Consider the following 13,590-nt stretch of genomic DNA (forward strand, 5'->3'; position numbering starts at 1 on the left):
CACAAAGCGCTTGTCTGTGTCCTCTCTGAGTGTGTGTATTTTTTGCGCTTGTCTCATCATGAACCGTTGCCAACACGCCCAACTGGCAGTCATCCTAGAAGTGAATCTTCTTCACACCTACGTCCATGGTTTATGAGAATCGTGGTACAAACACAAAATCATGGCACAAAGCGAAAAAGATGGCACACAAGCTATAGCGACGAGTTCAACTATAGGTGTCAGAAACAGAATCAGTCGCACGGATGGGTATAGGACCAGCGCTAGAGCTTGGGAGAAAATCAGTTAGATGGTTATTACTGCCAGCGCATTAGGCAAAGTTTTGGGTGCTTTCACGATCACTGACGCAATGTAAACACAAAACGTCTTTAAGTTTTTAGCATTGCATTTTCTTCCAAAAAGATTGATGGCATGTGCAGGCTCGAGTTCAAATTTCAATACCTGGCGGTGCATGCATATCTGTGCATGCTTTGACTAAATGACGCACGATCTTCTGCTTGGTGAGAAGATAGGTCTTGATTCGTGATAGTGCGATTCCAGGTACTGGCTATAATTTTTTTTACATTCACATCTTCAATTCGTATTTCAGGTTGCTAAAAATATATATTCGTAAACAAGACAAATTATGAAGATGACGCTTGTAAGTGTATTCAAAAGTCCGCCTTGTAGCAGGATTTCCAGTCTCCAGTAAACCGTCCTGAAGTTTACCTCTTTAGTCCGTTGTCCTGATGGTTCAGGCGATATATTCCTGCATTATATTCATCATCAACATAAGTCTGATCACGTGCACTGCAGCACAAGGGCCTCCCCATGTTCCACCAGTCAACTCGGTCCTGTGCTTGCGCCGGTAGTCGGCTCGGTCTTGTGCTAGCTGTGTGCATCCTGTGCTTGCGCCGGTAGTTGGCATGAACGTCACCCGAGAAAAGGTGGTGGTAGACCCTTCTGCCTGATCCTGTCATTCCGAGGTGTTGTTGGCCCGGTGTGAGTGCTTTGTGACGTTGTTGATGTCGTAAAGTGACATATTATGGGAGCATGCGTGCAACGTTCGCAGTGGCAACGATGGCTTTCTGGTCCAATATTTCAGTGTTCGTGGCTGTGAACTTCAGTTTGACAGCATAGTCATGATTAATAAACACAAAGATGAACGCACAAGGAGATTATCATTGGAGCTGCAAGTATAGCGCGGGGAAACTTGACTTGCGGGAGCAAAACTTGAATAGTTGTGTCCGTTAAAGAGCTCGCGTTCTTGGACAGTGGCAGAGGCCATGGGATGTAACGCAAAGTGAGCGTTGGCATGGTGGTGCTAATGTATATATATATATATATATATATATATATATATATATATATATATATATATATATATATATATATATATATATATATATATATATATATATATATATATATATATATATATATATATATATATATATATATATATATATATATATAGCGAAAGACAAGAAGAAAGCTTATCGAATTCGCCAAGGCTAGAAATGAATTTTTTAAGCTAGCTGTTGACAGATTGCGCATAGATGATGTAACTACGTGTACAACCACGCAACAAGCACGGTAGTGCAACTAGGCAGATAGCTAAGGCGTGGTACTCGCACCGGTAAATTCAAGCAGGCACCTGAGCCTCAGAATTTACCATCACTCACCATATCATTTCCTAATATTCGCAGCCTTCTACGAAAGCTCGACCAGGTCTGTTCCTTCCTTGGTGACACGGGTTCTGACATAATCATCTTCACTGAGACATGGCTTCATGCAGATATTTTAGACAATGAAGTTAGTCCCTTACAAAATACCTATAACATTTACCGTTGCGATCGCGTTAACAGAAGGGTTGGAGGCGTAATTATAAGCAATAAAAAGGCAATAACCTCTTATCTAATGGCGTCTGCTACAAATATAGAAATTGTATGGGTTGTTTGCAGAACTCGATTTGAGAAATTATTGTTTGGTTGCTGCTATCGCCCTCCTGACACTAATCCATCATCTCTAAGCGACTTACGATGCACCATAACTCATGCTGTTAAGACGTGTCCAACTGAGCTCGTTTATTTATTTGGCGACTTTTTTTTCCTTCAATAAACTGGAAGCTGCTTTCATCTAATTGCCATGTCTCCACTGCGTTCATTGCCTTAACATTTTATTTTAACTTAGCCCAGATCATAAGCCAACCCAATCGCGACTCGAATATACTTGACTTGGTATTAACAACGGCACCACATACTATATCGAATATAACATACATAAATGGCTTCAGCGACCACCGGTTAATTCAAATGATTCTTAACGTCCCACATTGTCTCGCTGGAGCTCAAACAAAAACATTTCGCGATTATAATAGAGGTAATTACATTGTTATAAATGATGAATTATGCACGTTCTTTGAGAGCGTACTTTTACCATCCTTTCATAATCGATCCGTAGAAGACAACTGGACACTCTTCAAAAACAAGTTAGCTTCATTAGTTTGTGAACATATTCCTACTATCAAACTAACGAATGATAAACAAAATCCATGGTTCAATAAATCACTTAACAGAAGAAAAAATAAAAAAGATTGTACGCGGCAGCTAAACGCGCGCAAACTGCTGCTTCGTGGCAAAGGTATAAAAACTTCTTGAATAGCCACGGCTCCGCGATACGCACCGCCTGTTATAAGTATTTTTCTCATGATCTACCGTCACTGCTCACCACTAACGCTAAGACGTTTTGGAAACAAGTGTGCACAGAACGTCACGATAACAAAATAACGTTGCAAAATGACGACCACATTCCCATTCCAGATCGAGACTTTCCTAACGCTTTCAATACTTACTTTACATCAGTTTACACCACTGGAGATCATACAAACATCCCCGATGTAGCCGATCTTGACTATCTCTTTTTGCAGCCCATTGAAATCACCGTTGACGGCATCGCATCTATAATAAATAATCTTAAACTGTCCACGTCAGCGGGCATTGACGAGATTAACACTAATATACTAAAAAGTACAGCCTCACCCTCGAGTAAAATATTATGCCACATCTTTCAGCAATCACTATCAACAGCACAGCTTCCATATGACTGGAAAATTGCAAAGGCCATCCCCGTGTTTAAAAGTGGCAATAAAAAATCACCTCAAAATTACAGACCCATTTCTCTGACATCCATCTGCTGTAAGACGCTTGAGCATATAATCGCCTCCCCTATTTACAATGGCTTAGAGCAGAATGACTTTTTCTTCCCTAACCAACATGGATTTAGAAAGGCCCTATCATGCGAAACACAGCTTTTTGAATTCACGACTGACCTACATCATCACTTAGATCTAAACTTGCAAATTGACTGTCTTTTTCTAGATTTTTCTAAAGCTTTCGATCGTGTTGCTCACTGCCGCTTAATCACTAAACTCTCTTCTTTGTGTATAGATTCATCAACTCTGTCATGGATACGGAACTTTCTTACTAACCGGCAGCAATCACCATTGTTAATGACTTTTCATCCCCACTTTCGTGCGTTTTTCTGGTGTGCCGCAAGGGAGTGTTCTCGGTCCACTGCTTTTTCTTATTTATATTGATGACTTACCAAGTAATTTATCCTCACAAGTGCGCATTTTCGTTGATGGCTGTATAATTTACCGTGCAATAACTAGTACTTCTGACCACGTAATAATTAAAAATGACCTCGACCTCATCAGCAATTGGTGTAATAGTTGGCTAATGTTCCTTAATTCAAGTAAATGTAATGTCCTTCTCTCGCAAACATTCTAAGTCTGAGTTTTCTTGCTTTATAATGGCAATCTCGTATCTAGTGTTGACTCTTTTAAATATTTAGGTGTAACCTTCACATTCAACCATTCTTGGACTACCCACATCACCAACATCTGCAGTGACGCCTCACGATCATTAGTCTACATACGCCGAAATCTACGCAAGGCGCCTACAAATATACGTGCTTTAGCTTACGTAACATTTGTTCGCTTGTGCAGTTTGGTCCCCTCATTACAGCTATTTAACTAACATGCTGGAATTGAACCAGAATAGAGCCGCTAGATTTATCTCACAAAACTACGAACATAGCGCAAGCATAACACAGATTAAAAAAAAACTATCACTTTCCCTTTTGAGCAGCCAACGTGATCTAAACCTCCTTTCATTATTCAATAAATATGTACATGAAACAAGGCCATTACCATTGACATTGCAAACATCTGCATTCACATCAAAGAGACTAAATAATCATCTTTCATTCACACGCATATACGGCAAAACATAGATTTTTAACTCATCTGCACTCCCCCGTGTCATCCGAATGTGGAACAGCCTTCCAAATGAAATCGTTGCAGAACGCCATCGGGGAAAATTCCGGCACCTTTTACTCGCCCATTTACAAGATTAACTGCACGTTTTATTCATATCAAAATCGGCACCTACGCGTTTATTTACTACTAGTATCTCGTTTTTTTTCTATTACTTTAAACTTATTTTGTTTGATGGTTTGAATACTAACATGCCATTCAGTTCTGTTGTGTTTTATTCAGTGATGTTTTCTTTTGAATAATGAAAAGTTTTTTCACAATTTGTGCTAGTTTTTTTAGCTTGTTTTAAATTATTATCTCACGCGTATACTCGTCTGATGTTCATTGCCGTTCTATTCCTATTAAAATTATTATTATTATTTTCTCATTCTTATTCCTGTTAGGATTTGTATAATAATTGACATTAAGTCATGTTACTGTTTGTATAGAAAGTGTACCAATTCATGTATGTATTCCCTTTATGCTCCCCTTACACAATACCCTGTTGGGTCTGTAAGGTATTTCGAATATATATATATATATATATATATATATATATATATATATATATATATATATATATATATATATATATATATATATATATATATATATATATATGCAGCGTAAAAAGGTAACGATGGTTGATAGAAGCTGAGGAGGAAGAAGTCAGAATGCAATAAACATGGCGTATAAGCCAGGCCACGTCTCCCATTCATCATAGCGTCACACGAGTCGAGAGGATGAAGGCCTAGCCACCGCTCATTAACCTCACATCATTCACGAAGCCACCGGCAATACGCCTCAACTGAATATCGACCACAGAAGGAGTGATCTCAGGCGCATGCAGTTACCGGCATCATGACAGAACCATCGACTGACCTTCCCATCCCCAAGTGCACCGGAGCAGTGGACGATGTACCTGTACAAGACTGGTTCGACCTGTTCGAGTTCCACGCTACCGCTGCATCATGATCGGAACGGTAGATGAATACAAACTTCAGCGACTACGGAACTGGAGAGGCATTCAAATTTTACCTTACCCACATCTTCGACAAGGACGAATCGTCACAGAAGATCAAGGAAGAGATGATCACCTGTTTTAACGACTACAATATGGATTTCCCTATTACCAATCATGGGGAGACAATCCTACTCAGCCGTCACAGTACACGCTCATTTCTCATAGAACATAGCTTTCCATGTGGTTTCTCTTCGCAAAAGCCGGTATTTTCGAAGTCGTCGCTCCAGCACACGCACGAGACGTTGGTAACCCACCTAATAATGCAATTCACTCTTCGTCTCGCGTACGTGGTCCACTACCCGGGTTTCAATCACGCGGCTCTTCAAGCGCTCCTGGCGCTCACCGTTCGCCTAATAAGGACGCCGTGTTCACGATAGACGAGCTGACGCACCGGGAAAATACCCTGTCGAGCCATGCTCCTTCAGCACGGGCTCATGCATCGCCGTCCGGTGCATACACACTCGACAGTCGAAGCAACACCGAAGGCTCAGACGCATCAAACGTCGCACGCTGCAATGCGCAAGAGCCTCTCGTAGTGAACAGGGCAGAAGAAGCTTCGGAAGAACTTTCTACCAACTCTGGAGCATTATACTCATTGCCCAAACTGCATGACAACAGCCAACAGACAAAGAGCTGCAGACTGGGCACCACATCAAATAAAATTGTCAAGAAAACCAGCGCGATGTTCAAGAAGGGCTCCAACCGCAATGCGTTCCACAGCACCATCAGCAACGCCAGTAAAAGTAAGTCCAAGAATCGCAGACACTCCAACGAATACACCGACAAGGACGACGACGCAAAGTAAGCCTCTTAAAACAAATTCAAGACGTGATGCATCTTCGCATAAGGGATCGGCGCCAGAAACGTATTTGACGCAAGAGATCAAGACTGCACCTACGATTACAGCTCCGAAACCACAGAAAACGACGAAAGGGACAAGAAGGCACCATCTGTACAACGCAGAGAGCAAGACATCATTCTGATTTCATCAGCTGTGACTATCGCACACGCAAACTGGAAGCACACCGTCTGTTCCCGTCACGACACACAAGTCGATTTGGTCTAATATATTCCCCTAAACTTTCCTTGGCATTATTCTCTGTTAGATCTCATTAATATTGTGTAAAAATACGGAAAAACGAGCCCTTAGGTATACAATTTTTTCCTTATTCATTAACGAGGGTCACGTACTGGCAGACTTAGTGTCTTTAGGTTGTATACAAGGGACTATTGGTCAGCTGCCCACTCGTAACAAGTTCACGTACTACGTGACGCCAAACAGACTCAAAAGAGTGTGCCACACGCGCCGCCATGGCTACTGGTGGCGCTGACTTAACACTCCCACGTTTAATTCACATATAAACCCTATAAAGTGGCTGAAACGTGGCTGGGGGACAGCTGTCGTGGTAGCTCAGTGGTAGAGCATCGAACGCGTCATTCGAAGGTCACAGGCTCAGATCCTGCCCACGGCAACTTATCTTTTCACGCACTTTTCTTCATATTTAGAGTAAAATTTAGTCTTAGATCTTCCCTTATACTTTCCTTGGCATTATTGTCTGATAGATCTCATTATTATTGTGTAAAAATACGGAAAAACGAGCCCTTAGGCATACACTTTTTTCCTTATTCATTAACGAGGGTCACGTACTGGCAGACTTAGTGTCTTTAGGTTGTATACGAGGGACTATTGGTCAGCTGCCCACTCGTAACAAGTTCACGTACTAGGTGACGCCAAACAGACTCAAAAGAGTGTGCCACACTCGCCGCCATGGCTACTGGTAGCGCTGACTTAACACTCCCACGTTTAATTCACATATAAACCCTATAAAGTGGCTGAAAAGTGGCTGGGGGACAGCTGTCGTGGTAGCTCAGTGGTAGAGCATCGAACGCGTCATTCGAAGGTCGCAGGCTCAGATCCTGCCCACGGCAAGTTATCTTTTCACGCACTTTTCTTCATATTTAGATTACAATTTAGTCTTAGATCTTCCCTTATACTTTCCTTGGCATTATTGTCTGTTAGATCTCATTAATATTGTGTAAAAATACGGAAAAACGAGCCCTTAGGCATACACTTTTTTCCTTATTCATTAACGAGGGTCACGTACTGGCAGACTTAGTGTCTTTAGGTTGTATACGAGGGACTATTGGTCAGCTGCCCACTCGTAACAAGTTCACATACTACGTGACGCCAAACAGACTCAAAAGAGTGTGCCACACTCGCCGCCATGGCTACTGGTGGCGCTGGCTTAACACTCCCACGTTTAATTCACATATAAACCCTATAAAGTGGCTGAAACGTGGCTGGGGGACAGCTGTCGTGGTAGCTCAGTGGTAGAGCATCGAACGCGTCATTCGAAGGTCGCAGGCTCAGATCCTGTCCACGGTAACTTATCTTTTCACGCACTTTTCTTCATATTTAGATTACAATTTAGTCTTAGATCTTCCCTTATACTTTCCTTGGCATTATTGTCTGATAGATCTCATTATTATTGTGTAAAAATACGGAAAAACGAGCCCTTAGGCATACACTTTTTTCCTTATTCATTAACGAGGGTCACGTACTGGCAGACTTAGTGTCTTTAGGTTGTATACGAGGGACTATTGGTCAGCTGCCCACTCGTAACAAGTTCACATACTACGTGACGCCAAAGAGACTCAAAAGAGTGTGCCACACTCGCCGCCATGGCTACTGATGGCGCTGACTTAACACTCCCACGTTTAATTCACATATAAACCCTATAAAGTGGCTGAAAAGTGGCTGGGGGACAGCTGTCGTGGTAGCTCAGTGGTAGAGCATCGAACGCGTCATTCGAAGGTCGCAGGCTCAGATCCTGCCCACGGCAAGTTATCTTTTCACGCACTTTTCTTCATATTTAGATTACAATTTAGTCTTAGATCTTCCCTTATACTTTCCTTGGCATTATTGTCTGTTAGATCTCATTAATATTGTGTAAAAATGCGGAAAAACGAGCCCTTAGGCATACACTTTTTTCCTTATTCATTAACGAGGGTCACGTACTGGCAGACTTAGTGTATTTAGGTTGTATACGAGGGACTATTGGTCAGCTGCCCACTCGTAACAAGTTCACATACTACGTGACGCCAAACAGACTCAAAAGAGTGTGCCACACTCGCCGCCATGGCTACTGGTGGCGCTGACTTAACACTCCCACGTTTAATTCACATATAAACCCTATGAAGTGGCTGAAAAGTGGCTGGGGGACAGCTGTCGTGGTAGCTCAGTGGTAGAGCATCGAACGCGTCATTCGAAGGTCGCAGGCTCAGATCCTGCCCACGGCAAGTTATCTTTTCACCCACTTTTCTTCATATTTAGATTACAATTTAGTCTTAGATCTTCTCTTATACTTTCCTTGACATTATTGTCTGTTAGATCTCATTAATATTGTGTAAAAATACGGAAAAACGAGCCCTTAGGTATACACTTTTTTCCTTATTCATTAACGAGGGTCACGTACTGGCAGACTTAGTGTCTTTAGGTTTTATACGAGGAACTATTGGTCAGCTGCATACTCGTAACAAGTTCACGTACTACGTGACGCCAAACAGACTCAAAAGAGTGTGCCACACTCGCCGCCATGGCTACTGGTGGCACTGACTTAACACTCCAACGTTTAATTCACATATAAACCCTATAAAGTGGCTGAAAAGTGGCTGGGGGACAGCTGTCGTGGTAGCTCAGTGGTAGAGGATCGAACGCGTCATTCGAAAGTCGCAGGCTCAGATCCTGCCCACGGCAAGTTATCTTTTCACGCACTTTTCTTCATATTTAGATTACAATTTAGTCTTAGATCTTCCCTTATACTTTCCTTGGCATTATTGTCTGTTAGATCTCATTAATATTGTGTAAAAATACGGAAAAACGAGCCCTTAGGTATACACTTTTTTCCTTATTCATTAACGAGGGTCACGTACTGGCAGACTTAGTGTCTTTAGGTTGTATACGAGGGACTATTGGTCAGCTGCCCACTCGTAACAAGTTCACATACTACGTGACGCCAAACAGACTCAAAAGAGTGTGCCACACTCGCCGCCATGGCTACTGGTGGCGCTGACTTAACACTCCCACGTTTAATTCACATATAAACCCTATGAAGTGGCTGAAAAGTGGCTGGGGGACAGCTGTCGTGGTAGCTCAGTGGTAGAGCATCGAACGCGTCATTCGAAGGTCGCAGGCTCAGATCCTGCCCACGGCAAGTTATCTTTTCACCCACTTTTCTTCATATTTAGATTACAATTTAGTCTTAGATCTTCCCTTATACTTTCCTTGACATTATTGTCTGTTAGATCTCATTAATATTGTGTAAAAATACGGAAAAACGAGCCCTTAGGTATACACTTTTTTCCTTATTCATTAACGAGGGTCACGTACTGGCAGACTTAGTGTCTTTAGGTTTTATACGAGGGACTATTGGTCAGCTGCATACTCGTAACAAGTTCACGTACTACGTGACGCCAAACAGACTCAAAAGAGTGTGCCACACTCGCCGCCATGGCTACTGGTGGCACTGACTTAACACTCCAACGTTTAATTCACATATAAACCCTATAAAGTGGCTGAAAAGTGGCTGGGGGACAGCTGTCGTGGTAGCTCAGTGGTAGAGGATCGAACGCGTCATTCGAAAGTCGCAGGCTCAGATCCTGCCCACGGCAAGTTATCTTTTCACCCACTTTTCTTCATATTTAGATTACAATTTAGTCTTAGATCTTCCCTTATACTTTCCTTGGCATTATTGTCTGTTAGATCTCATTAATATTGTGTAAAAATACGGAAAAACGAGCCCTTAGGTATACACTTTTTTCCTTATTCATTAACGAGGGTCACGTACTGGCAGACTTAGTGTCTTTAGGTTGTATACGAGGGACTATTGGTCAGCTGCCCACTCGTAACAAGTTCACATACTACGTGACGCCAAACAGACTCAAAAGAGTGTGCCACACTCGCCGCCATGGCTACTGGTGGCGCTGACTTAACACTCCCACGTTTAATTCACATATAAACCCTATGAAGTGGCTGAAAAGTGGCTGGGGGACAGCTGTCGTGGTAGCTCAGTGGTAGATCATCGAACGCGTCATTCGAAGGTCGCAGGCTCAGATCTTGCCCGCGGCAAGTTATCTTTTCACCCACTTTTCTTCATATTTAGATTACAATTTAGTCTTAGATCTTCCCTTATACTTTCCTTGGCATTATTGTCTGTTAGATCTCATTAATATTGTGTAAAAATACGGAAAAACGAGCCCTTAGGTATACACTTTTTTCCTTATTCATTAACGAGGGTTACGTACTGGCAGACTTAATGTCTTTAGGTTGTATACGAGGGACTATTTGTCAGCTCCCCACTCGTAACAAGTTCACGTACTACGTGACGCCAAACAGACTCAAAAGAGTGTGCCACACTCGCCACCAAGGCTACTGGTGGCGCTGACTGACACTCCCACGTTTATTTCACATATAAACCCTATTAAGTGGCTGAAAAGTGGCTGGGGGACAGCTGTCGTGGTAGCTCAGTGGTAGAGCATCGAATGCGTCATTTGAAGGTCGCAGGCTCAGATCTTGCCCACGGCAAGTTATCTTTTCACCCACTTTTCTTCATATTTAGATTACAATTTAGTCTTAGATCTTCCCTAATACTTTCCTTGGCATTATTGTCTGTTAGATCTCATTAATATTGTGTAAAAATACGGAAAAACGAGCCCTTAGGTATACACTTTTTTCCTTATTCATTAACGAGGGTTACGTACTGGCAGACGTAGTGTCTTTGGGTTGTATACGAGGGACTATTGGTCAGCTGCACACTCGTAACAACTTCACGTACTACGTGACGCCAAACAGACTCAAAAGAGTGTGCCACACTCGCCACCAAGGCTACTGGTGGCGCTGACTGACACTCCCACGTTTATTGCACATATAAACCCTATAAGGTGGCTGGGGATAGCTGTCGTGGTAGCTCAGTGGTAGAGCATCGAACGCTTCATTCCAAGGTCGCAGGTTCGGATCCTGCCCCCGGCAAGTTATCTTTTCACGCACTTTTCTTCATACCTACTTTACAATTTCGTCTAATATCTTCCCCTATACTTTCCTTGGCATCATTGTCTGTTAAATCTCATTAATAGTATATATATATATATATATATATATATATATATATATATATGGGAAAGAAGTGTATACCTAAGGGCTCGTTTTTCCGTGTTTTAACACAATATTAATGAGATCTAACAGACAGTAATGCCAAGGAATGTACAGGAGAAGTTATTAAAACCAATAGAATGTAAATATGAAGAAAGAAAAGTGGATGAAAAAATAACCAGCGGTGGGCTGGTTATATATATATATATATATATATATATATATATATATATATATATATATATATATATCGCGCTCATATTTCAATTCATCGTAAATTACCAAACCAAATCACCCAATCAGACATCTTGACAAAATGAAAGCGGTGTCCAAAGGCAATTGCTCTGGGTGAAAACGCGCGGCACTGCGCTGGAATAATAGCAATGTATCATTATACCACTTCCCGAAGGATGCAGACGACGCATGGCGAAGAACAGCGTAGATAAGAATCTCACGCATTGGATCGAAAGCGACGATTAGAATGGTGGCGTGTTCGAATGAATTAGCTCGCAACATATTCAGTCTCTCCGATTATTCCACTGTGACTTAACGTGTGGATTCTTCTCGATATCCGGTTATCTCTCAGCGCGCAGTATAGATTCGTTTATGTAAGCGAGTGCTTTAGGTAATTTGTTTTGTTATGAGTGTGAGCGTATTTCGCACGTATGCAAGTTGTACTGCTACCCAGTCTCAAATTCAAGCGCTGTAATCCTTTATCTTACAATTTTATTTAATTTCACTTAAATGCATATGGACATGAACAAACGCATGTGCGAATATACGTAAGGTATGTGTGTACTTCACCGAATAAATATTCTCGCTACGCCTCTGTCGCAGGCATACGTTTATTCCGCGTGACCTGTAGTAGTGAAACCGGACATATACTTATTATGGAGAAAAGTATGGTGTTTATGCCCGTGCTTTCTCTGCGGTGTCTACAGACGATGCTGGGTCCGCATTACACTCAGCATGCTCACAGTTTAGGTTTGTCACCTTCCATGATAAATAATAGGATCTGCAAAAAGTGATTGTTGCTGCTTTTGGAGCGTTCGACTCGCCGGAGCATCACTTCGTTCCTTTCTGGAACAGTGCAGCGCAACTTGTTTGGCAACAGTCTTGTTCCTTTGTGGCCGTAAGAAGACTGACCATGCCATCTGGAAGCAATGCAGCAAGCTGATGTAGCCGTAACCCGACGCCGCGACGTAACCGCAACGCATGACTACGGACTATTGAACTCGACGTACTAAATTCGATAGCCATATTGTCACCGCTTTTGTCAGGACTGGAACCGCATTATTCTCATGATTTTCGTTTCACCACTTGTCCTTTCAGTTCGTCATACAAGCACGCCGTGTAATACCATATTTCGTGCATGTCAACCTAGAGGAACAGCCCGTAACGCACCTCGAGCATCGTATATATGTCTTGCTGTAGATGACATGCAAGTCATGATTTACTCATTACACCTCTCCTTTATGTTTGTCGTGCACAAATGTCTCATCATGCCATTTCGGTAAATATGAAGAGGATAAAACGGCCGCTACAGCACAATGGCCACATTATATAAACGATGTTCATGACAAAGAAGTCATGATTTTCACGTTTTGGCCAGTCATTTCTGTTCGTCTTATAGAGTCATTTTATGCCATACCACTTTTGTGTAAGTTTCAATAACGCTTTGGTCAGAAGAGCGCGAAGTCTTAAGGGGCTAGACAGATAGACAGATACGCTCAAAGTTGCCGAATTTTGCTAAGAAATGCTTCGAATTTCAAAAGAATTGCACTATAGTCATCTTCTCTTTCACATGCGTCGTAGGACACCCGTTTCCATTATATAGAGATCTGTCTATTTTTAATTTGTCTTGCCGATTTTGTCTTGTGGGGTGGCTTGGAAAGAAAGGCGTAAATCTATTTTGGTTATGCCGAAGGGCTGCAGAAATTTTATAGCCAATCTCCGTCAATCCATAGCTGGTACATGCCTACCGTTTAGTGTGGCTTATAACATTCTGTAGCGTACGCTTGAGTTTCGACAAGATGGCACTAATACTTGCTGTTTAGTTTACACGCATTCAGAGCACTATCGGGTGGGTTCTCTGACAAGATGTGTTTGTGATTGTATAGCTCG

The 13,590-nt window shown here is 42.1% G+C and overlaps 1 protein-coding gene across 3 annotated transcripts in view; it reads left to right on the top strand.

Moving 5' to 3' along the window:
- LOC142786393 (neprilysin-1-like) overlaps positions 1-13,590 on the top strand; it is a 557,390-nt gene that overhangs the window by 252,179 nt on the left and 291,621 nt on the right. The window lies entirely within an intron of this gene.

This window comes from Rhipicephalus microplus, unplaced genomic scaffold (genome assembly GCF_043290135.1).
Source record: "Rhipicephalus microplus isolate Deutch F79 unplaced genomic scaffold, USDA_Rmic scaffold_23, whole genome shotgun sequence".
Taxonomy (NCBI): domain Eukaryota; kingdom Metazoa; phylum Arthropoda; class Arachnida; order Ixodida; family Ixodidae; genus Rhipicephalus; species Rhipicephalus microplus.